The sequence below is a fragment of the Cibotium barometz genome, chromosome 5 (genome assembly GCF_041138505.1).
Source record: "Cibotium barometz isolate CiBa-2024 chromosome 5, ASM4113850v1, whole genome shotgun sequence".
NCBI classification, from domain to species: Eukaryota; Viridiplantae; Streptophyta; class Polypodiopsida; order Cyatheales; family Cibotiaceae; genus Cibotium; species Cibotium barometz.
In genome coordinates, this window is record NC_141050.1 from 28,779,848 (window position 1) to 28,806,156 (window position 26,309).

Here is a 26,309-nt window from a genome sequence, read left to right on the forward strand (position 1 = left end):
TCTGTCCGCGTCCGCCGCTTCGTCTGACCGGGCCCTAAGGCTTATATAATCATATAGACTCATCACTCTCATTAAGCTGTGTGATCGTCCTCCTGGACTTCATCAGGAGCATTCACAGTCTCTCTCTCTCTCTCTCTCTCTCTCTCTCTATATATATGTTCACAGCAGCCAGGCCGTGAATACTTGCATACAGAGAGATAGGCCGTGAATACTTGCATACAGAGATAGCAGTATAACTCTCTCACAGCTAGCATTGTGTTTCTCTCTCTTCAACGCACACAAAGAGCTTGTCCCCCCCCCCCCCTCTCTCTCTCTCTCTCTCTCTCGCTAACATGGCTGCCAAAAAGCCTCGTGTTGTCATCGTTGGAGCAGGCATGGCTGGGCTGTCTGCTGCGCACCAATTGCGGCTGCAAGTAGAAGCCGCCTCGCGGTTTGATCTAGTTGTGCTGGAAGCAAGCAACAGAATTGGTGGTAGAATATGCACCTCTGAGATTGGAGGTGATAGGGTGGAGCTGGGAGCCACATGGATTCATGGAATTGAAGGGAGCCCAGTGTACAAAATCGCGCAGAGCATTGGAGCTCTGGAGAGTGAGAAGCCTTTTGAGCGCCAAGATGGGTTTCCTCAAGAACCCATTGTGAAAGCAGAGGGAGGCCTTACAGTGGACTCCTCCATTGTGAACCCAGTTATGGCTTTGTACAAGAAGCTGCTAGTTCAAATAAGGGCCAAGGGAAAGCTTGCAGGGTCACAAGAAGCTCAAAGCATTGGTGCATTTGTTAGGCAAGGCTTCAACGCTTTCTTATCTCAACAATACAATGCATCTGACATTGAAGGGTCTTTGTTTGATTACTTCTCCAATGATGGGCTCTTAAGTTGGCCTGAGTATTGCTCTCCATGGACTTTGAGTTCCTTGCAGGAGGCTCTGCTCTCAATGAATGAATACATGGAGCGCATTGCCACCTCTGCAAACTCCCTCCATGACCTTGACCTTCACGCTGAGAAAGAGTACACAGATTACCCAGGTGAGCATATCACCATAGGCAGAGGCTACGTTACCATTCTTAATGAGCTTGCTGCTTCTCTGCCTGCTAACGCCCTCCAATTGGGCAAAAAAGTTGACAAATTTGTATGGAACCGCTCTCTGCAGTCTTGGAGCTCCCCTGTAGTGATATATTGCAGTGATGGATCGATGTATGAAGCTGATCATGTGATTGTTACAGTGTCATTGGGTGTGCTTAAGGCTGGCATCAAGCATAATGAAGCTTATTATCCATGGGCTAATCCTGAAGGAAGGCATGTTTGCAGGTCTATTTATGATCTCCAAGCTGGGCTTCCTAATGAGGAGGCCAAGACTTCATCACTCTTTGAGCCTCCCCTCCCACCATGCAAGCTAGAGGCAATCTCTAGACTTGGCTATGGTGTGGTTGATAAGCTTTTTCTCCAACTGAACTCTAGTGCTTTATCTTCATCACAGTTGCAGCAACTAAACTCTCACATTCAGCTGCTATACAAGAAGCATGATAATTTGGGCAAGCAATCAATCCCTTGGTGGATGAGAAAAACATTCTCCGTGTCCCCAATCTATGATGGCTCGAGTGTGCTTCTGTGCTGGTTTGCAGGGGGTGAAGCATTGGAGATGGAAGCCCTTTCAGATGAGGAGATAATGTCAGGGGTGGCCAAGACTCTGGCCAGGTTTGGGGTGGTGGTCGGACGAACGTTGGACATGAAAAGGAGCAGGTCAAAGGCCGGGGACACTGACTCAAGCAGTGGGAGTGACTCTGAAGACAGTGTGTCAACAGGGGAGTCCATTAGCAGCAGCAGCAGCAGCAGTGATTCTGAAGAGAATTATGATGGAGATTTGTCCAAAAGTGAAGATCTTTGCACCATGTTCAGTGGGGTTTTGAGAAGCAAGTGGGGGAGGAACCCTTTGTTCCATGGCTCTTACAGCTATGTGGCCACTGGGGCTAGTGGGGATGACATTGAAAAGCTAGCAGAGCCCCTGCCCATCAATGACAACATTAATGCAATTAGTGGAGCTAATGCAGGAGATTATGATGAAAAGGCACCCCTCCAATTGCTTTTCGCCGGGGAAGCCACAGAGAGGAACTTCTACTCTACTACCCATGGTGCCCATCTCAGTGGCCTGCGAGAAGCAAACCGCTTGCTTCATTACTATGGATTTAGCCATGTAGCACCACTTTGACATCTAGAAAACCCTCCTTTTCTATCAATGATTCCCCTGCTTTAATTAAGCTAGATGCTTGTGAAGATCCACTAATTAATCTCCACACACAATGTTATATCTGAGTGTCTTTGAAGGTTAATACTACATACCCTTTTGATCATTTGAAGGTTAATACATACCCTTTTGATCATTTTAATACATAACAATGCATGGGTATTGGACTTGATTGAGATGATGTTAAAGGTGGAAATAGCTTTTTTCCATCTCATCGATTGCAGTACTTACTTGGATTGGATTCATCTCATCTATTGAAGGTTGGGAAAATGCAAGAAGAGAAGGATAGATTTGACCAAAAAAAATATATCCAACAATTATTGGAGGTGGTGATCAAAGATGCACATAAGGAGGAATCCTAGTAACATGTTCACAGAAAAACCTGCGATAGTCTATAGACGTCCTGCTTGAACGGTAAATTCTAATTTCTCAATTTAGAAAAATCTTCATCATCTCAGTTATTTTTAGATTTAAAAAAATGTGCAAATTATCAAGACTTCAGATTTTTGAGGTTGTAAGCTGTGCAGTTTGTTGAGAAAAAAAGTTCTCAATGAACAATAAATGGTACACACAGTACACACACAGTTCTTGGCATATTGCTAATTTCATAAAAATACGTCAAAATCATTTCAATATATCCTAAACTTCTATGGGTAACTTTTGAGAGATGAAACGATGCCCACGTCAATGTAATAGCCCTTATATAATATAATATATATTTTCTAAAAAATAATAACTTATATAAGATAATACATATTTTCAAAAAAAATATTAATTTATATAATATAACATAAATTAATATAATATAATATAATTTTATAGTTTATATTTTCTTAAAAAATTAAAAATTAAAAAATATCCCAATTGCTATCAAATTTCTTGCTGGTCTGTAAATCCATTTCTGCACTCACAAATATTGAAATGCTATATGCAAAGAATCTCGTGTTGGGTGCTGACGTGGCAGTGTTCTTTTCATAATCAATCAAACATGACCTTTTTGTCTCCTCCAAAATCAATAGTCTAGTGGATGGTGAGCTCATGATTCATGAGTCACATATACATATATATACAACCTTTTTGTTGTTAGGATGTCACCTAGACACTACTAGCCATTTTTCTTTATCAAAGATCTTTGATATAGCTTGGTGGTTGTTGCTTCATTACTTTGTTAGTCCAACCTTACAACAATCCAACAAGATTTTGTAAGCATTGAAGTGCCGAATTAGTCCCATGCCACTTTGATGTTGCTCTATCCAACAACATTTTGTAAGCATTAAAGCCCCAAATGAGTCCCCCCCCCCCCATGCAATTACTCCCGACTTTGATGTTGCTCTATCCAACAACATTTTGTAAGCATTAAAGCCCCAAATGAGTCCCCCCATTGCAATTACTCCCGACTTTGATGTTGCTCTATGCATACAATATGCACTTTTGTTTATCTCAATCTAGATCCTCCCTTCATAGGCAAACCCTTTACACTTATTTAACATTGGGATACTACTCGAATTTAGATGAGTCCTAATACATAAAACTAGGAAATAAAAAAATTCACAAAAAAAGTTTTCTCTTCACTCACAAACATCCTCCCTAGGATATAAATCCAATTTTAAAGTGCAAAAGGTGGATGTAGAAAAATGTTTGTCTATTGTGGAACATCCAAGATGCACTCCAATATGAGTGGTTATTTAACATGTATACAATCAAAGCAGGATGTGCAAGGTTCAATACACTATGCAGGATACACATGAGGGATGATTTCCAGAACTAGACTAGAAGCATCCAACTGGAGAGACCGTGTTTTGCTAGGCTCCTAATCTTTTATGCAAAAGTTATGCTTCTTCGATCAAAAGCATGATGTAATGGATGATTCTCCTTTTTTTGCTTTCTTAATATAATATATAGTCACCTTTTAAAAAAATGTCCCTTTGAACTAACTTTACTTAATGTGTTAAATATTGTGATAACATCTCTAAAATATATTATTTTATCTCATACGTGTAATCATTTTACATGAAAAATATAGACAATGCAAACTTCAAAGAAAAAATTTACTTTGAAAATTATGTGTGTGTGTGTGAGAGAGAGAGAGAGAGAGAGAGAGAATGAATATGTTTGCTAATTATCTTAATGGTTTGATTGTCACAACATAATTTAGGGTTAGCTTTAGATTTATGAGATGAAAAACCTTGGGGAAACCTTGTCATTTATTTTTACTTTTAACACTTAGTCAATCAAATGACTAGAATTTCTAGGAAATACGATAGGGAATCGCAATCAAGTTTGTCGTGGCCTTAAGAAAAAAAGTTAAATTGAATCAATATGAACATGAGAAAAAATTCAAGTTGACTTCATAAGTAGGAATCTACCATATTGACGGCATTCATTAAATTTATAAAAAGACAAAACTTTATAATATCATAACTTTAAAATCTTGCTGAGATAGAAGATAGCTTGGTTTCAAAAGCATACACTTGTCATTATAACTTTATAATATCACAACTTTAAAATTTGACTGAGATAGAAGATAGCTTGGTTTCAAAAGTATACACTTGTCATTATAACTTTATAATATCATAACTTTAAAATCTGACTGAGATAGAAGATAGCTTGATTTCAAAAGTATACACTTGTCATTATAACTTTATAATATCATAACTTTAAAATCTGACTGAGATAGAAGATAGCTTGGTTTCAAAAGTATACACTTGTCATTAATCCAAAATAGAAACTTTTAAATCTTATATTCATATTACTAGAACAATTGGTTGACTTAATAAAACATGAACATGCAAATAAGATTGATATTTCTAAAAGCCTTACCTATTGATGTTAATCTTAACACATCTTCCTTTTGCAAGTTTCAACTCTAAAAGAAATTTTACTTAATGGAAAACAATATAGAAAATGTTTGATACCTTCTTTCCATTTTTACTTTGTTGGTTGTGACAACCACAAGTACTTGGTATCTTTGATTTCTTAGTTGTCCTTGATGGAGCTTACTAATCATAAGTAGAAACTTTTAACTCTTATATACATATTCGAGCAATTGATTTATTCGTCATGATGTGGAACTTGGAAAGATTAAAAAGCTTATGCATGAAAGCTCTTGTATTTGATAAAAGAAGCACCCTTTTAAATCCAGTAGAGTGTGAAATCAACAATTCATCGTTATTCACCAATATTTTTGGCAATTAAAATATTGCATTTTTTATATTGTAATCAAGGAAAAATTTAGGGACCAATATTGCATTTTTTATATTGTAATCAAGGAAAAATTTAGGGACCAATATTTTTCCCAACGGCTATGTCAGGGGTCTTTAAAAGTAATGGGCTAATTTACACAAAACATTTTAGTTTAAATTTGTGTAAAATAGGGGGCTACATGAAGGAGGTCTTTAAAAGTATTCAACTATTTTACACAAAACTTTTAGTTTGTTTTTAGAAAAATATTTCAAAATTACTAGTCTTTTAAGATACAAAAAAAAATACACACTGTGTCAGCACATGAGATAAAACACATAAAATTTAAAATTTAAAAGATTCACCCATGTTTATGTACTTTCAAGTTGATATATAAAATATATTCAACCACCTATCCATAGCTATACAATAATATTAACCTCTTATTTTTTTTAACCTTGAGTGTAATTCCTTCTTGAAATAAGTAAACTCCCATTTACAAAGCTACAAAACAACACAAGTCCACTGTCTACAAAACAACACAAGTCCACTGTCTACAGAACAACACAAGTTAAGTCCAATGTCTATCATTGAATCTTGAACAATGTGTAACTGATTTCTCCACACCCTCAAAGGGGACTCTTCTAAAAAATCTACTAGAGGGTGCCTACAAGGCTTTGAGGCTTGAGGCTACATGCCACTTGGGGTAACTAATGATGATGCTTATCCATGCTATATTGATATGTTGAGATGCTATATATATATGTAAGTAATGATGATGATGCAAGTGTTGTTGTATCTTGGATATTTTGGTTATGTAACTCGTCTCCTTCTGTTGTCCAGATGTTCCTGGGAGGAGATCTAGAATCTTGTGTATGGTGAGTCAGCTCCCTCTTTTGTGGACCCCCTTTTGGAGTTATAGATACTCTTATCTTTCATGGAGAAGGACAACACTAATATATACAAATGTCTTTTCCCAAAAAAGAAGAAATTATTAGGAAAAATATGGACTCACAAAAGAGCTCTTTAAGAAAATATTTAAAAAAGAATGGGCTAGCTAGTGAGAGAGCTAGGATTTCAGATCCCATATAACATGGATCTTTTTGAATCTTCTACAAGATCAAGCTAGTGGAATATAATATTAGGACCAAATATTAAAAAACTAAAGAAATGTTAGATGTGCCTTGTGGTCCTCTCACAATAAAATAATATAGTGTCATAGTAGTGAATGTTCCTTCTCAATCACGAATTCCTTTCCCTCTTTCACTTTTCATGCTTTCAGTCTCCTCCTTTTTTTCTTTTGCAGAATCAGATTTTATCGTATTTCACGGTTCCTTGTTTTGTTTCTCATAAACATGTGGGGTTAGGGCACATGGTCCTTCTTCTCTGCACTTGGTGTAGATGCATCAGCCACAACCATGCCCGATTCTTTCTTTTTCTCCTTCTCTAGCGTTTTCTTGCACTCATTTACGTAGTGCCCTGGTAACAAAATATTTCTGACTGGCAACAAAATCTTGGTCGCCAACTCGCATAACAGATCTGTTTTGCCTAGACTACTCTTCTTGCAAGAGTACTTAAACCAGCTCATCAAATGTAAGGGCATTTGGATTTCCCTTCATCATGAGTCTAAGGGTAGAGGCAAAACTCTGATAAGAATCTAGCAATGCATTGAGAACTATGGACACCAATGTACTATCAGGATATATCTCATCCACACTAGTGAGATACTCCTTAAAATATTTGAGATCAAGAAGCTGTCCATTGAGTCTCCCTCATTCACGTTCTCAGACTCTAACTATTTGCGTAGATATGCAACACGTGCTTCATTACGCACCTGGTATAATGCAACAAGTGCATCCCATGCCTGTTTTGAAGTCTTACATGACCGAATATGAGGAATAATGCTCGCTTCATAGAAAGTGTAAGCAATGCATGTGCCTGTGCATCTCTTCCATCCCATCTCCTTTGAGCAATAGTGGGAGGTACTGGTGGTGCATGTGGAAGAGCCACATCTGTATCAGATTCTACTTCAGATGTACCTGTAGCACTTGGTTGCACTAGTAGTTTATGAAACAGAATGAGTTTCACTATCACTGAGACCACATTCCAAAGGCCTTTAGCAACCAATACATGCCTCATCATATAGGACCACAATGGGTAGTTAGTCCCATCGCGTTTGTCCTCAGTAAAACAACATGTTGAATACATCACTACTGCCAGCCATGGCTGTCTACCAAATGCAAAATCTTTCAACACACTGCAAGTACTCAGTATTCACTGAATGCAACCCCGGATGGCTGCCAACTAATTGAATCACCTAAAAAGTGTATGAAAAATAACACGGAGTAGAGAATAGAGTGTTACTGGTGAAAGCATGATGGTCGATATTGTTGAAGACACTGTAGATGCTGCTGCATAGCGTAAATAGCCAAAATTGAGCAGATCCAATCCAAAATGACGCCTCTCCAGAACATCTGCAAAAACCTTGCGGTGCCCAAAACGCGCCCGAAGCGCACTGTGGACCTCAAAAACTTTGTATACTTTTTATACAACACACTACAATATATATCTTCTTCTCCTAAGAGGGTATCTCAATCGGAGAGAGACAGAAAAACAAGGTTGTGAGGAGGGAGGCAAACTACTACATCAAGTGTCAAGGAAGCTAGCTTTGATACCAATTGTTGGAATTAGGGTTAGGGTTGCAACAATGCACACACACAAGATAGAGAAGCTTGAGAGCACACAAACTCACTAGATTATAATAATAAAATGTGTGCCAGATACAAAAAATAAGTACACACCCCAAAATGAGTAGATAAGAGGGTGTACATACAAACGGGGGAAAAAAACCTCTTAGTGAAGGAAAAAGTGCCCCAACAGTCCTCCTAAGTGTGTTCACACACATCACTACCATATAATGCTACATTTTAAGGCCTTGTTCATGTGCATTAGCACATTGTGAGCTTTATTCGCACATTTGCATGCATAGTGTTCTTTTCATGCACATTGGCGCTTAGTTTGGGCACATTCACACATAGTGTAAGTTCATTGTGCATTGTAGCCCTTGGCATCGAGTAGTGTTTGCATGCAGTCATGGTTTATTACTATTACCCCTCTGCTACTCGCCATGGTCCTTTCCTTTTTTGACGATGACATCATCTTGTGACTCTTTATTACTATTACCCCTCTGCTACTCGCCATGGTCCTTTCCTTTTTTGACGATGACATCATCTTGTGACTCTTGATGATTGGGGACACATGTGTGATGCTAGATTTTTAGTGGGGATTCTTCGTACGCAATACCATGGGTTACCCGACATGATCAAATTATACATCACTTTTGCCAAATTTGTGGATACATTTGGGACTTCTAGACTTTGACCATTGGATCCTTCGTCATCTATTTCATATGATGAGGAGATAGTCCATTCAGGCCATAGATGGAGGATGGAGTTATAGAGTTTATTGTCTATACATGTTCATCATCTATGGGATGAGAGAGATTGGCTCATTCGACGATCCCTTCTATTGGTCATTGAGATATTTCTTAGAGGCAGATGGATTGATTTTTGTCAGTTGGGATGATTCCTATCGTTGCTTATTTGAGTGTCCTACATTCTTGAGTACTATAAGGATGTATACCACATCGACATTGGCACAGATGATGATGGTTATGATGTATCCCATACACATACACATGATGGTATTGATGTATCACACACACATACACATGATGATAGTGATACATGTGCACATGATGCAACTAGGAGGGTTGACAGTGAGCATACCGAGCACTACATGTGCACATGATGCAACTGGGAGGGTTGACAGTGAGCATACCGAGCACTACATGTGATGATATTCCTATGCCTACTACGTGTGATGATATTTCTACGTGTGATGATATTCCTATGCCTACCTACATTCCTACAGATCATTGTGATACATTAGATGATTTTGAGGGAATTCTAGAGGATAGACCTGAGTTCCTAGTGCTAGATGAGTCACGCTACTCTTATAGGTCTTCTATTCATGGGGGGATATCTATGATTCTATCTCTACTCCTAGCTCTCATAGCATACTTGGCAGCATTTACTTGGGTTTAGTGCATATATTTGGGCAGTCAGGCATTGCACATGAGCATAGCGAGAGCGATGACTTTGTTGAGGTGAGACCTCATAGGAGAGAGAGAGAGAGTTATGCATATGGATCTAGAGAGCTTTTCGTTTGATCTAGATATCTACTTAGATCCATTGTTATTAGAGATAGATTTGTCTTGGGATCTAGTTCATAAAGGGGCATCATAGATTGGTATGTTGAAAATACAAGTGAATAGGGTGTGTGTGGGAACAAGCCCTTGGTTAGAGGCTGTAAAAGAGAAATTTGAGTAAATGTGAAAGAACCTGTGAAAAGGTGAGAAGAATCTACTGGGAGAGAATAAAGGGTAGCATGAGAAGATTTAGGAAGTGTGGAGATATTCTGGGAAGTGTGGAGATAGTCTGGGAGATATTCTGGGAAAAGTGAAGAGGTGGAGAGAATCAGGGAAAAGAGGTGGAGTGAATCATAGAGAAATCAGTGGGATTTGATGCTTGATGTAAACTCTATAAATTGAGGCATAGCCCTAATGAGAATTTGCTGGTTTTTGAGTATCCCTTTGTTAATGATATTGATTCTAGTGTTTGATCCACCATAGCTCATCACATTCCTCTAATTTCAACATGGTATCAGAGCCATGCTAATTTGTGAGCCCATTATCTTGCTAATTATTTTGCTAATTAGGATTAGTAGAAAATTATAATTTTTCCTCTTTTTTCAACTCACCTCTGTACCCCCAGCCAGTGGAGGAGCTCCCTCTCCTTGCACACATAAAATTAGGCCAAACCCTTCTAGCACATGATAGGTATCTCATAGCTCTTCAAGCTCATCCAAACAACGTAGCAAACTGCCGCTGGATGAAGGAGAAATCGTTGTTTTAGCAGGCTTCGTTTTTCAACAGAAGATCTCAGATCTACACTCACTCAGGGTGAATCACTCTAATTCCTCTTAGCCCAAGGTGTTTTCAAGCATGCTTTACAAGCTGGTGAAGACAAAATTCAGTTTCATCAAGTCTACAGTGAGATCCAAGCTCTTCATCAAATCTGCAGGTGACTTTGGTAAAACAGAGATTAAGCTTTCAATATTTGGTCAAATCTTGTGTTTCTTGGCTTAATCCTCTATTAGACTCATTTCTATTAATGGCTTTGAAAGCATTTAAGCTCATTTGAAGTCTAAGGCACCAGATCTGGACTCCTCGCATACTCTGTTTTTTGCACACAAAATAGTGGATTAATTTTCTAATCAGTGCTAATCACTATATTTTGGTGCAATTGAGGGTTCAAATTAACCATTAGGTATCTGATACAGATCCCTATAACTTCAGATTTCAATTCAGAGTTGGTTTGATACTCCAACCATCTCGTATAGATTGGTTACCCTTGATTTAATGTAATTTTTGGTGATTTTATGCTGATAAATTTGTTGTAATCATCTATTAAACACCAGATTGAGTTGTAAAAGGGTAGACACTGTCCTTGAATCTTGAAATTGGATCAAGAGGTAAGACCCCCTTCACATCACCATGAGTTCAGCACAAGAAATAGCCAAATTTAATGGGGAGCAGTTTTATACATGGCAGACAAAAACCATGTATTTGCTCATGAGGAAAAATCTGTGGGGATCAGTTGAAGGGAGAGATGAATGCCCAGAGAGAGGGAAAAATGAGTGGAAGAGCAGGAATGAAAAAGCATTGGGACTTATTGCACTCAGTTTAAATGATGAAATCATTCATCACATCACAGGGATACAATGGGCAAAAGATGCATGGGATGAACTCAATAAATTATTTGGTACACAAGCAAAGAATTCAAAGATAAATCTGTTAATGCAATTCTATAAATTGGACATGAAGGAAAGTTAACCTTTAATCACACACTTGAACAAATATAAAAGCATTAAGCAACAGCTGGCAGCTATTGGCAAAAAGGTAGAAGATGATGAGGCACTAGCAGTGCTCCTGAAGAGTGTGGACAAAGGGGATTATGAAAACATTGTAGCAACACTAAAGAATGTACCTGAATTGAAGCTACACGAGATAGAAGCAGCTCTACTAGAGCAAGAGAGCAGAGGCAAAGAGAAGAAATGGCTCGACTCAAAAGCAGGAGAAGAAAAAGCATTCTTCACCCGAGGAGGATTCTCTCGAGGATGAGGACGAGGAAGACGGGCAGAGTAGGAGGAAGGATCTTCACTTGCAACAATTGTGGAAAGCCAGGTCACATGGCAAGAGACTGCTATAGCAAGCCCAGTGGAGAAGGAACGACATCGGCAAACTTCATGGAGGCTCCAAAGGAAGTGGAGTCAAATCATCTTTTCTGAGAGAGAGAGAGAGACCCCACAACCCAATGTAACCTGCCCCAACAAAGTAAAACCACCTCTGAGCCACCGATGATGTAGGCCACCTGGTAGAGAGATGTATGTGTGAGCACTTTAGTCAAGGTCACAGGCAACTATAGTAAGCCTTGGATACATAGAGAGAGAGAGTGTCAAGGACTGAGTTTAGGGACTCGAGGGACCGGTCGCAGGCTATCAAGTAAGAGAGAAACTTGATATAGCATCCAGGTGTGCTAAGATAACTTGAGGGGAGGTGTGCTAAGCACTAGTCGCGGACTACAAGTAAGGGGAGGCAAACTTGGTATAGAGTCTAGGTGTACTAGGAGTATTCACTTGAGGGGAGGTGTTGAAAATACAAGTGAATAGGGTGTGTGTGGGAACAAGCCCTTGGTTAGAGGCTGTAAAAGAGAATGAGTAAATGTGAAAGAACCTGTGAAAAGGTGAGAAGAATCTACTGGGAGAGAATAAAGGGTAGCATGAGAAGATTTAGGAAGTGTGGAGATATTCTGGGAAAAGTGAAGAGGTGGAGAGAATCAGGGAAAACAGGTGGAGTGAATCATGGAGAAATCAGTGGGATTTGATGTTTGATGTAAACTCTATAAATTGAGGCATAGCCCTAATGAGAATTTGTTGGTTTTTGAGTATCCATGCCTACATTAATCTATTTGTTAATTACCCACTAATTACATCTTAATTATTTGCTAATCACTTTGTTAATGATGTTGATTCTAGTGTTTGATCCACCATAGCTCATCACATTCCTCTAATTTCAACATGGTATAGATCATTCCTATAGGTGGCATGGGGGGGTATGACCTACCCTTTTAACCCGGGTGGCACAAGATCTATGTCCTTGATCATGCAAATCTTCGGCTTTTTATTTGATTTGGGAGGCCCCTACACCGTCTATGTCACCACGATCTTCATTTCCACACTTGGATGTCTATGGACTATATGCTCGATTTTTGGCTTTTGCATATAGCCTCTTGTATGTGTATTTTCATGCATGACCACCCTTAAATTTGAAGATTTAAATTATGTTAGGAGGGATGGAACAAAGTGTTTTAAGGATGCACATGCACATGGGATGGGCCTAGGCACATGGGCTTAGGATCATTTACATGTGGGATTAGGGCACATGGACCTTGGGACTATAAAAGGCATGTGCTCTAGGACTACTAGACCTTTGAACCTTTTGAAGCCTTTGCACTATCATTACACTTTACTTTCCATTATCCTTAGTGATAATCTCTCAAGCTTTTCATAATCCAAGCTAATCCAAGGCTAATCCAAGGCTAATCTAGATGTTACTTTCTTATGTAATTTAGATATAATCTCTTTTAGATATTGTTGATTTCTCATGGCGTTCTTGAAGGTAGTCTTTCTTCTTTGTTCTTTTAGGAAAAAAATTAGAGATAGGATTCTCTTTAGTATGTTCATGTTTTGGTAAAAATTTTTCTCCTTTGAGTAGAAGCTCAATGAGATAATGCTAATTTCTCATGGTATTCATAAAGTTAGTTTCACAAATTCATCATCATCATCATTCACACTTTGAGACCATGCTTGTCACCAAATAAATAACTCCATATAAGAAAATCACCTTTCTATGAGAAGAACATTCACTTGTCTATGATCAACAATCCTAATTTTTGTCAATAGATAACAATTAAGATCTTGTCCGAGTACTCAAGAGAAAAATTGCATTCCCAAGCCAAAATCAATCCTGGAAATCACATAGGCCTTGGTATAAATTTATCATTTACTAGATGGAATCAAGTTCTAGAAAGTGATGGCCAAGCCAGCTAGGGATAATTTAGTTACAACCCCAAACAACTAACGAGGACAAAAACCTCATTTTATATCATTTCATCAATCAACTTAGATCCTCACTTTTCAAAAAACAAAATCAGTTTACTGTGATCTCAAGTAGTGAACTAAAAAGGTTTTGAGTTAAGATTAACTTACTTGCCAACTTTAAATGAAGGTAGCTAACCTGGAGTAAGTAGTAGTAGTAGCTGATAATCTACATCTTCCTTTATACATTGCCTTGGTGTGGTCTATCTTTTTCCCTCATCTTTTCACATCATCCCACCTCGTACATGCAATATAAATTCATTTGACGATCCTTGGATTTTCATAACATACCTTTGGCCTGGTCATACACTTGGGTCTTGTTGGTATTGGACAAGGGAAAGTTGTACATATGTTGTTGTCAATGAGGGCATCATGGTGGTGTGTGCGAAGGTTCTAGATACATAGTAATTATAATAATTATAATTACTATGGTGGTGTGCGAAGGTTCTAGATACATATAGTAATTATAATAGAGGTCAAAGATGTCACCACCAGCGTTGTGGGTGAACGTGTGCTCTTCCCAACATCATGATAGGGGCATTGCAACAAGAATCACACACATGGAGGCCAACATCAAACAGTAGTGGGGGGGTGGTATACTCAAGTTCTTTTTGTAGTTTGTTGATCACCCAAGAAATGTGTAATCCAACCACTAGTTGAACTTTTGAAAGCATAGGTGATTTTAGTTTTCTTCACTTCTTCACAAGATGCAAAAAAAAAGTAGACAAAGCAAAGTGGAAGGATACAAAGCTAAAAAACATCATGTTCTTTAGAATTAGAAAGTTTTTAACAACTATATTGATTTTAAAAAATACCTTATACTTACTGTTTGTCTTATGCCTTGGAATTTTGTTATCTGGATGCAAGCGGATTTGTTTATGCAAATATATGTGTTGAATAAGAGCTTTACACCATCCATTCATCTTCTAAACTCTAATATTCTAGCTTTCTAATGTTTCAATGGATCACTTTTGTCTCTTAGCTTTACTTTGAAAGAGCCTCGTGCTTGGTTGTTGCATTAAGACTTTAGTGAATTTATTATATTTTTCAGGAATCCATTTTTCCTCCTCATCTCTATGGTTAAAAACCTCCACAGTTTGTATATTACTTTTATTCTTCCTTCTTTAAGACATCTACAATAATGAAACAAATTTATAAAATAGATAAATATTAATAAAATGATACCTCAATGTAAGCCATTGGATTTACCAACATGACGAAATTAATAATTTTGCACTCATAAACTAAATTAACAAGAGACTGAACTTGATAATTATCTTTTTGCCAGAGTTCTCCAAACAAACAAAACTCAGAGTCTCAAGCAGTCTCCAAACAAACAAAACTGAGAGGTTCAAAACTTACAAAGAGACAAATTTTAGATATTATCAATATATTACATTATCAAGATTATGAATAAAACAAAAAATAAAAAACTTACCATTTAAAGATTAGCAAACTTTAAATAAAAAGAGAAAGAAATTTTTTTATTACCTTTTCCTTTCCCAAATTTAAAACACTACAGACCAACACCAAAGATTCAAAAACTACAGACCAAAACCAAAGATTTTGAATGAGTCTCCATAGCACAAGAACAACATACGAGAGAGGATGCAAACTATAAATTTTTGCCCAAAAAAACAAGAGAATGAGGGAACTTCCCTACGGTAACCATTCTGACGAGACCGATTTGGGCAACCATTTCGATGTGATCTATTTAGTGATTGGTTTGGGGCAACCGGGTAATCTCCACCCAGGGCAACCGACTCTAGAAGTACTTAGAGATTGGGGCAACTACCTTTGTTGGGTAACCCACCATGGGGCAGGGCGAGGGTTCTTTCTAGTAGTTATGAGTTGGAAAGGTCTTTCATAGCAAGAAGAGGTTGAAGGGGACACTTCTCATTCTACTATACGAGTGATTTTTTGCCACGACGGTTGTAAGCTCTAGACTGTTTTGTGACTCGGTGAGCCGAGGGATTGGAGATGGATGAAACTCGAGATGCCGAGGGTTTGAAATTACTTGTGTTCTTATGATGAATTTCTTTCTGTGTGTGTAGGCTGACCTGATTGAAAAAGATGTATTCATTAAGGGATAAAGGAACCTGTGTATAAGGATAAATAAACCAATCATGTTGTAACTTGCATCAATGAAACAATGTGCCTAGTAATTTAGATAAACCTTATAGATGAACGATTCTAGTCACTGGGAAGCAGGTGGTTGGGTGGACCTAATGAGTCGGGTGTTTCCTTACAAGAGACAAGAAATCGAAAAGATATCCTTGAAAAATTCAGTAGGACCACCAAACATGTGGATATTGCTTATTATAAATCAGATCGTCTAAGAGAGGCACCGATGAGATAACTCTCACAATGGGTTGGCCTCCCTTTTGCTAGTGACGGGATGGGTGGTATCCTACATAAATGGAATGAATGTGACTACTAAAAATATGGTTTTACTAATGTTGTTTATTTTGATGAATAGGTACTTCATTTCTCAACAAACGTTATGTATGAAAGATGGAGATACTTAAGAGGTGATTGGCTAATCTTAGATCAAGATTTACAGGATCTCGCACATTCTACTACGGTGGATGTGGCTTTTGTTTGAGAGGGGGCCATGATACAATTTCATCCAATGTGGAGAGTAATTGGCCTCTTGTCTTTCTTAGATAAGAGATATCGTTGATGTTAAATGATCCTCTTACAATTCTATTTCAAGCTAGATGGTAGAAAGGTTAGGGTGTAGACATGAAAAGTTTATTACATGTAACCAATGTATTGCCCCTCATATCCTTGAGATTGTGGAGTAGTTGTAGCATTCCCCATCTTAAATGAATGACATAAATTTTTGGCTTTTTCAAAATTTGTGTTCATTCGAGCAATTTTCAAGTTCTTGAAAAATAAGTAGAAGTGTAAATTAAATATGCGCTTCACATAAAAAGTAAATCTAATTGATATAAAATACTTTTTAAATTCTTTATATTTTGATTATAAGTCTGTATATAAGATATACTTATATTTAATTATACTTATAAGTATAATTTTATACATAGGTATTAGTATATTTTTAAAAAGTAAATCTAATTGATATAAAATACTTTTTAAATTCTTTATATTTTGATTATTAGTCTGTATATAAGATATACTTATATTTAATTATACTTATAAGTATAATTTTATACATAGGTATTAGTATAAATGTAAATAATTATAAATCTAAATATTTATATAAGTTTTTAATATAAATATAAGTGAGTATAAGTATAAGTTAGTTCATTTATTTTCATTATACCTTCACTTGCTTTCACTCTCTAGCCTTCCTCGCATGCAATTTCTCACTTTTTCATATTTCGATATCATCATGGCTATTCCTCGCATGCAATTTCACTCTCTAGCCTTCCTCGCATGCAATTTCTCACTTTTTCATATTTTGATATGATCATGGCTATTCCTCGAGTAGCCTTTGATGAGTGGATTAGTCATACTCGCTACGCTCACCTCGTAGACTCAATTTATGCTAGATTTTGTAAGAACATAGAGCTTGAGAGCTTGCTATCTAGCTTAAAGCATGAGAACTCTATCTTGGCAGAGTTTTGCTTGGGAGGTAATGAAATTACCTAGTCCATTCCTAACTCTATTTCTAGGTGGATCCCTATGGAGTTCCTCTTCTCCATGAAGAGAGGAGATAGCCACAAGAAAGTTATCAAGAAAGACTTAGCATATGTCTACCCGGACCTCCTCAAAACCTCCATTCCTACCTCCTTCAAAGAGCATATTCCAATCAATATGATTGAATGGGATATTGCTCTTGCAATTTACATTCTATCAATAGACATTTAGGCAGATCTTGAAGATGATAACCCTACTGTTGACATCCCATGCTTGACATACCTTGATCAAGAGCCACTAGAGATGACTCTTAATCCTCAAGTAGAGGTTGAGAAAAGTCTAGGTCTATCATGCATAGGCATCCAAGAGTCTGAACATACAAAATTTAAAGGCCCACTCCTTGAATCCCTAACACCCATCATCATAAAGGGTGAGGAGTACCTACTAATGCAAGATGCACACTTTGAGCTTTTGGATATGAGGGAATATAAGCTATATTGCACACTTGTTCGAGATGCTGGAGATGACTTCATTGACTTCAGCATATAGTGTTGAGATTCAAGCTCGATGTCAGCTTGTGCGAGCTACGCTATGTGATCGCATGTTAGGTAGGAACATGTGTGAGACATAAATGACCGCGTCCAGCTGGTCATAGTGTGTGGACATTAGCTAGGGTTAGCTGTGTGTGGACACAACACAGTGTGTGTGTTGTAGATTATGGATTATGGCTTTATGCATTGTGTGAGAAGGGAGATGGCTTCCCTCTATGGTTAGGGTTTGCAATATACATTAGGGTTTGATCCTGTGTGTGTGTCTCCTCTCCCTCTACCTATTTTTCATCATGGTATCAGAGCCTGGTGCTCTCTATTAGAGTTTATGAGTGAGTGATTGATGAGGGAGAAGAAGCTGTGAAGAAAAGCTGTGAAGCTTGCCATTGATGCTGTGAAGCTTGGAGCACACCGATTTCTATCAAATCTGAGAGCTTGGACTACCGGGTACTACTAAACACCCTTGAGCGGATTGCAAGTGATTCAAGCACAAACGAGGCAAATCAGGGTTGCCCAAAGCAAAAGAAAATTCTGGTTTTTTGCAAGCTTTCCATTGGAGCTTGAAAGCAATGATGTATTGTGCAAATGGATGCAATCTGGCAAAGGAACGTGTATGTGACAAGGATTAATGTATTGGCAACTCATGTGCAAACCCTAGAGTAAATCTGAAACAAGATTGATGCATTAAAATAAGAGAAAAATTTTGGTTTTGAAACCTCCTCCAAAACAGTGAGTATATGCTCAAAATTGAAGCGATTTGTGAAGGTTTTTGCATCAAATCAATGCATTGACTGGTTGGCAACCTACCTTAGGTCTTTGCTAAGGCTTATGAGCAATCATTAGTGTGTACAAACTCTCCACAAAAAACCCCTACAAGTAGGTGGCACTGATCTCTGCATGCTAGGAGTGCATTTTTTAAAAAAATAACTCACAAGTTGAGGTCTTTTGATGCCAAATGGATGATATGAATGCATGGGAAGCTTAGCAATTGGGTATATATTGAAGCGGAGAAGGTCTTTGCAAGTTCAACCTTGAGCAACATAAAGATTTGAGCTGATTAATGAAGGATTAGCAGAGCTGTTAATAGTCTTACGCCAAAATGCTGGAGGGAGCATTTGGCATATATGTTTATCTAAGGGAAGTTCGGTTGCAACAGCTGGCGGGGAGTGTTCAAGGGACAGCTCGCGCGGCAAAAACCTGCCCCAGCCTCCTGGGTATGGTGAAAAATGGTGTGCTTCCAGTACGATGGGTGAGGGCGGACAAAGCGGTCCCTGAGTGAAGTACCAGGACACCTAAGGAGGATCCTGGAGGGTTTTGACCAGGCGATGCACGGGCTTGCGGTGCTTAGGACACCCATGCGTATGTCGTGGAAGATATATATATGTATGTTGTGACGAAGTGATTATTGTAATCTGTTAACTGGATCTCGTTGATGACCAGCTGGTCCCAAACGGAGAGTCCAGAGTGGTACTGTTTTTGTGAAACAAGGGATTGAATGGAAATTTTGAATTATGAAATCTGTGATCATATTTGTTTTGTCAATGGATTATTTTTATATTAAAATTTTAAAGAGGAGTGTGTGCATATCTGTTTTCTAAAGCTAAAGTTAAGAAAGGCATTTCAATTATGGGTGGGTGAGTACTTGTTTGGTTCTACCGATTCCAATGGATGGCAGGGTGGTGGCTAACCCATGGGCTAGATGGGGTTAGGCTAGAATCAGTGGAGTTTTAATAATCAAACTGAAAAATCTTAGGATTATGCTAGGATTCGAGTAGCTAGTTAATTCCCTGATAAATTTCTCAATTGAGTGGATCAACGGTTGTGCCTGATCGTGATTAGGTAAAAAGCGTTGAAATTACTCAGATGATCAAATTATATCAGTGTGATAGTTTCCTTCTATCTAGTTTATTCAGGTGAAGGGTAGTTTAGAATTGATCTTGTTAGAAAAATTCATTAAGAAAATTCAAAAAGGTGGAATCGTCCTCGCTTTCCGGGCATGGAAAATTTTCCCGATTTCGGTTTTCGGAGTGACCACCAGCCTAGTCTCGTGCCCGGACATTTGTGGGCGAGGCCGCGAGGGAGTGAGAAACCCTACCTCGCACATGACGGGGCTACTTCCGCTGTCAGCTACTACCGGGAGTCTGGTGTGCGGAGGGGGTGTGCGGAGGGGGCAGAGGGATCTTACAGTTGGTATCAGAGTGAAAATTGCCTAAAAATTTTATTAGAAATCTGGGAAAGAAATGTTTTTCACTTGTTAATACTATGTGAATGAACTTCAAAAATTGAAAACTTATAAATTGAATTGGAAATTTATAGATGGACACCCCGAACCTATCTGGAATTCCTGGACTCTCTCAGAGTCAAGATATGATAGCTTTTGCATTTGATCACCTCATCAACTCTGCTACGACCCGAATGAGCAGAGTGAGACTCGCTCGCCATTTTGAGAGTCTTTACTTTCCTGATCCTCTTGAGAGATGTCAGTATATGTGGTTCAATGGAGGACGGTGTATTAATATCAGTACCAGTCAGCGTCAGAGGCTCAGGCAAAATATTTCCTTGGCCATGATTCTGATAAGACTAGGGCTTGTTCAGCATGTTCAACTCTGTGATCATTCACCCAGGAACTTCAAAACTTCATGTCGATTTTTTAGACTTCTTAGCCGCTTTATCCCGAGATCGTGTGTACCATGGTATGTCTTCTTCACAGTTTCGCTTCTTTATACGATTATGACTGAGGCGTGATTCTGGAGTCGAGCTGCTCTATGTACATATTGCAACTTTTATATAAATATAAAAATGTTTTCTGGAGAAAAATTCCCTGTTGTATAAGTGATTGTTTACGTACGATCTGATAAAGAAAAATCTGTTATCGGACATATGTCATAGATCTCCAATAAGATCATTGTCTTGTTTAAGAAATTGTTTTCCAAACCTCTTAAGTCTTAGGATCTCGTGGATGATATCAAAATAAAAATTTAATAATATAAAATTTTTTGGCAGAATCATGAGACGAGGAAACCGTGGCCGTCAGCCTGACCCTCTCTCTGAAGATGACGAGCTTGACCCTGATGTTCGCAAGGCTCTTCATAGGACTCAGCCAGGACCCTTCAAAGGAGAAGGGGAGAACCGGGGCGAGGCTGTGGAGAAATGGATGGAAGCCATGGAAGAATATTTTGACCTCACAGGCTACAAATGAGCGGAGCAAAATGGCTCTTGCCCGGCTGAAAATAGTGGAAACAGCCAGGGTAGCATGGAGAAACCACTGTTACACCAACCGTCTGGATAGAAATACTTAGTCCTGGAATGACTTAAAAACCTATTTAAGAAAGAGATTTTGTCCCCTTGGATTTTTGGAAATCAAAATGAACGAATTCTTAGACCTAAAGCAGGGGAGTAAAACCATCAAGGAATATCACCAGGCCTTTGCTCTTCTACTCAAATATTCACCACCTCTAGATGAAGAACAACTCATGGCCAGGTTCATTCGAGGAATGGACACACTAGTCAAAAATGCCAAGCCAGTGTCCATGGCTGAAGTAGTAAGAATGGCAAAGGATTTTGCCAAAGCCCTTGTAGTAAAGGTCCCACCAAAGCCTGCACCCTCTAGCTTTAAAAGATTCCAAGCCTAGGGAAGTACTTCAAACTTTCCACCCTCGAAGAGGCAGCAAGGCCCGAATCAAAATCAGGATGTAGGAAGATTCCGAAGTGAAGGAAGACCCTTCCCCCAGAATACTTTCTCAAGGAGCCCCACCTCTTTCAAGAAATCAGAGGGATGAGCTCAGAAGTGAAAACCGATGTTTTGGATGCCAGGGTTTTGGTCACCAACTGAAGGACTACCCGAGTCCTGCCATGTCAAGGGGATAGGGAAGTCAAGGACCCCGAATTTAGAGACCAACCCCTTCATACTAGTCTAATCTGGGTCCGTCTCGCCCAAGCCAGGGAAACCCCAGAAGAACTCTAGCTCAGCCATCTGCCTCTGTCCACAGTAACCTCAGAACTCCCTCCCAGAATTGGGGCAACCGAAGAGAAAGAGTTCCACCTCAGACTGCAGCAGCCAGAGCAGTCACAATTTCAGATGTAGTAGAAGAGGAAAGAGGGCAGATCTTTGCTGCAATTGAAAACCAAGGACCTAACCGTCAATTCTCAGTCATCCATACTCTAGCAGAATCTCAAGGTAAGCCTTTTAAGCTTTTGATTGATTCAGGCAGTTCTCATTCATTCATTTCCCCTGGATGCTTGCATAAGCTAGTCTTAGAACAGAAATCAAGGAAACCTATGCAAGTTGAATTGGCCAGTTGGTGGGAAGATTCTTTTCACTCACCATGAGACAGATCTTATCCAGTTCAATCTAGATGGTAATGTAACCGACTGTCAGTTCAAAGTCTTACCCTCTGGGAGTTTTTTATGAGATCCTTGGAATGGATTGGCTCCACAAAAATCAAGCTGACATACACTGTCACAATGGAACTATTTCCTTTCATGACCTTCATGGGAACAAAGTTCAAGGAACTGGAGTTTCCGGATCCCCAGACCTTCAGTTAGTAAAAGCTTCTAGGTTGCTAAAAGGACTTAGAAAGAAGCAGCAAATTTATGTTGTCAAAATGAACCCAGTAGACTCAAAGCTTAAGGCTAAAGAACCAGAATGGTTAAATGAATTTGATGATCTATTCCCAGCAGAGCTAACTGAAATGCCTCCAATTCGGGAAGTAGATCATGTGATTGAATTGACCCCCAGAGCTCAGCCAGTAGCCCTATGCACATACAAAATGCCAGTTCTTGAAGCCATCAAACTCAAGGAACAGCTTAGACAGCTGTTCGAACAAGGGTTTGTAAGACCCAGTGTTTCACCTTGGGGTGCGCCAGTTCTCTTTCAGAAAAAGAAAGATGGAACGCTTAGACTCTGTGTGGACTACAGAGGTCTAAATCAGCTGGCAGTTAAGAATAAGTATCCTATCCCAAGAATTGATGAGCTTCTGGACAGGCTAAATGGAGCCCAGATCTTCACAAAGATAGATCTCAAATCTGGGTATTACCAGATCAGGATCAATGATCAAGATATACCGAAAACAGTTCCATCAATACTCGCTATGGACATTATGAATTTACTGTCATGCCATTTGGATTAACTAATACCCCAGCTACATTCAATCGCCTAATGCAAGACATCCTCAGAGAATACTTGGATGATTTTGTTCTAGTTTTCTTTGATGACATTCTGATTTACTCAAAGAATGCAGCTGACCATGAGACTCATGTCCGAAAAGTTCTTGAGATTCTAAGGAAGCACCAACTCTTTGCCAAAAAGAGCAAATGCACTTTCTCTGCCGACCACGTTGAATACTTGGGCTTTTTGGTATCCAAAGATGGAATTTCTTCAGATTCCGCAAAAGTCCAAGCAGTCATAGCTTAGCTGAACCAAAGACAGTGAAATAAGTCAGAGGATTCTTGGGATTGACTGGTTGGTATAGAATTTTTATACCAAAGTATGCTCTCATAGCTTCCCCCCTGACTAACCTTCTCAAAAAGAATACCCCATTTCAGTGGTCTGCCAGGTGCCAGAGTGCTTTTGATAAGCTGAAGACCGCCTTGGTAACCAGTCCCATTCTGAAGCTGCTAGATTTCTCTCTACCCTTTGAGGTAGTAACTGATGCAAGTGGTTTTGCCCTGGGAGGTGCACTCATGCAGGAAGGTCATGCAGCGGCCTATGAATCCCGAAAGCTCAGAACGCATGAGAGGAATTATGCTGCGATGACCTAAAATTATTTTTAGTAGTCTATGCCTTAAAGTTGTGGAGACATTACCTACTCGGAAAAAGATTCACTTTGATGACAGATCATCAGAGCTTAAAGTGGATCTCTACTCAGAAGGACCTCAACATGCGCCAAAGAAGGTGGATGCAGACCTTACAGGAGTTTGATTATGAAATCAAGTACCGCCCAGGCAAAGAAAATGTGGTAGCAGATGCCCTCAGCAGAAAAGCCTCCTTGCTTGCAATTACTGTGGTATCAAATCCTTTGATAATTGAAGCAAGAGAGAAGATCATGCAGGATAGATTCTTTGGCCCTATTGCTACCCTACTTATGCAGGAAAGCAAAACTCCTCAGGAGTTGAACAGAGTTCAAGGGTACAGCCTGGATGATGGCATTATGTATTATAATCGCAGGCTATGCATTCCCAATGATGAGGGAACCAAGGGTCAAATTTTGAATGAAGCCCATGACAGCCTTATAGGCAGGACATCCAGGTTTCATTAAAACCTACATGTCTATAAAGAAAAGCTTCTTTTGGCCTGGTCTGAAAAAGGATGTAGTGAATCATGTACGTCAATGTTTTACATGCCAGAAAGTCAAAGCTGAAAGAGTAAAAATGCCTAGGAAGTTACATCCATTGGACATCCCCCAGATGAAGTGGGAATGTATCAGTATGGACTTTATTACTGGATTACCTTCAGTGCAATCAGGTTACAACTCATTTTCGTGGTAGTTGACAGACTAACCAAAGTTGCCCATCTGATCCTAGTAAAAGAAACCTACACTGCAGTGGATGTGGCCAGAGTGTTCCTCAAAGAAATCTTCAGATTATTGCATGGCCTACCCAGGAGAATAGTAAGTGATCGAGATCCCAAGTTTACTTCAAGGTTCTGGACTGCATTTTTCGAAGCAGTGGGAACTTTCTTGGATCTCAGCATAGCTTATCACCCTGAGACCGATGGTCAAACTGAAAGGGTAAACCAAGTAATCGAAGATATACTTCAGTCATGCTGTGGGGCAGGGAACCCAAGAAGTGGCTAAGCTATCTGCACCTAGTCGAGTTTGCCTACAATGCTTCTTATCACCGAAGTATCGGGATGAGCCCTTTTAAAGCTCTGTATGGACAAGATTTCTTAACTCCATTAACTTGGTCCGACCCATTGATTAGGGTCGAGATGTCCAGACAGATGCTTGACGACACATGGAGCAGCAGATGCAGTCAATTCGTAAAAATATTAAAGCTGCCCAGGATCGATAGAAGCAGTATGCAAATAAGAAGAGGACAGACAGAAAGTTTGAAGAAGCAGATATGGTCTTCATTAGAGTACGACCCATAAGAAGTTCTCTATCTCTTGGGAAGTACAAGAAGTTATCCCCCAGATATTGTGGGCCATATCTGATTACAAAGAAAGTAGGTGACTTAGCCTACAAGCTTCTTCTGCCTTCTCATCTCAAAGTTCATAATGTATTTCATGTAAGCCTTCTAAAGAAATATGTGCCAAGCCCAAATCATGTGCTTGATGATGAAATCCTAACCTCTTCAACCCAAGGGCAGATGGAACTCCAACCTGAAGAAATTCTTGATGTTCGAGAAAAGATTCTCAGGAACAGAATTCTCAGAGAATTATTGGTATAATGGAAGTTCTATCCTTTTGAAGATGCCACCTGGGAGAATGAAGCCGATCTGTTGTTGCGGGATTACCCCCAGTTTGCGAGATGAGGGCATCTCGCATTTTTCAAGTGGGAGAGAATGTAAGATTCCTCCCCAGTCTCTCAAGATGTCCAGCATCTTCCCCTGTAATCAGATCCCTCTTCAGAAATATAAAAGATCTTGTTTCTACCAGTTTTGGCCTAGAGAGAGAAAATCTTCTAGAGAGTGGTAATTCAATTTTTAAATATTTTTAGATGGAAAAATGTCTCTTCTTATTAAAATAAGTTCCCCCGAAACAGAAGTTCAAAAAGATTTTCAGAAGGTGCATTAGAAATTAAGTATAATAAGTGGACTAAACTGACCCAAAAATGGTCAAAAATTGACCAAACTGATCTGGAAAATTCTAGAATCAGTTGGCTTGGTTAGAAGCTCACTTTTTCCTATAAATAGAAGCCTTTCCCTTTGTCAAATCTTAATAGTGTTTTTGCACTGTTACCCTACTTCTCCCAAGAGCTAAAAACTATGAATTTACTCATAATTCATTAGTTTTTTGACCTTCCCTCTTCTAAAGATTGGTGGCCACTCTTGTTTCAAACAAGAGTAGAACCCTCAAACCATCAAGCCAAAGGAAAGCTCTCAAATTCCTTCGTAAGTTGGAAATTCTCTCTTTTTTTTTCTATTCATTTTATGGTTTTTATGATTTTTGTCTTCTCTAAATTGAATATGATGTTATGCCTCATTGAAATAAGGCATTCCCTTCTCTTCTTTAGTAAATCCAACCATTCTTTATCCTAGATAAATGATTAATGGATAAAATCAAGTTTTTCATAATGTTTCTCTTTGATAAGTAGAAAATGTTTACATTAGAATGATTTAAATACTCTTGGTGAACTTCTAATTAATTTTAGAGAGATAAAAATTGAAAAATGGTCAGCCATACAAAGGAGGTTATGGCGAAATTTTCTAAAATTGTGAAAAATAAATTTTACTTTTTTTTTTAAAATTCAAAGAGTAATTCCCATCGTATATGTATTCTTAAAGTGTTATTTTTCAT

General features: G+C 38.8%; 1 pseudogene; it reads left to right on the top strand.

Moving 5' to 3' along the window:
- Positions 1-332: 332 nt before the first annotated feature.
- Positions 333-2,201, top strand: LOC147638322 (putative polyamine oxidase 5 pseudogene; annotated as a pseudogene).
- The last annotated feature ends 24,108 nt before the right edge of the window (positions 2,202-26,309 follow it).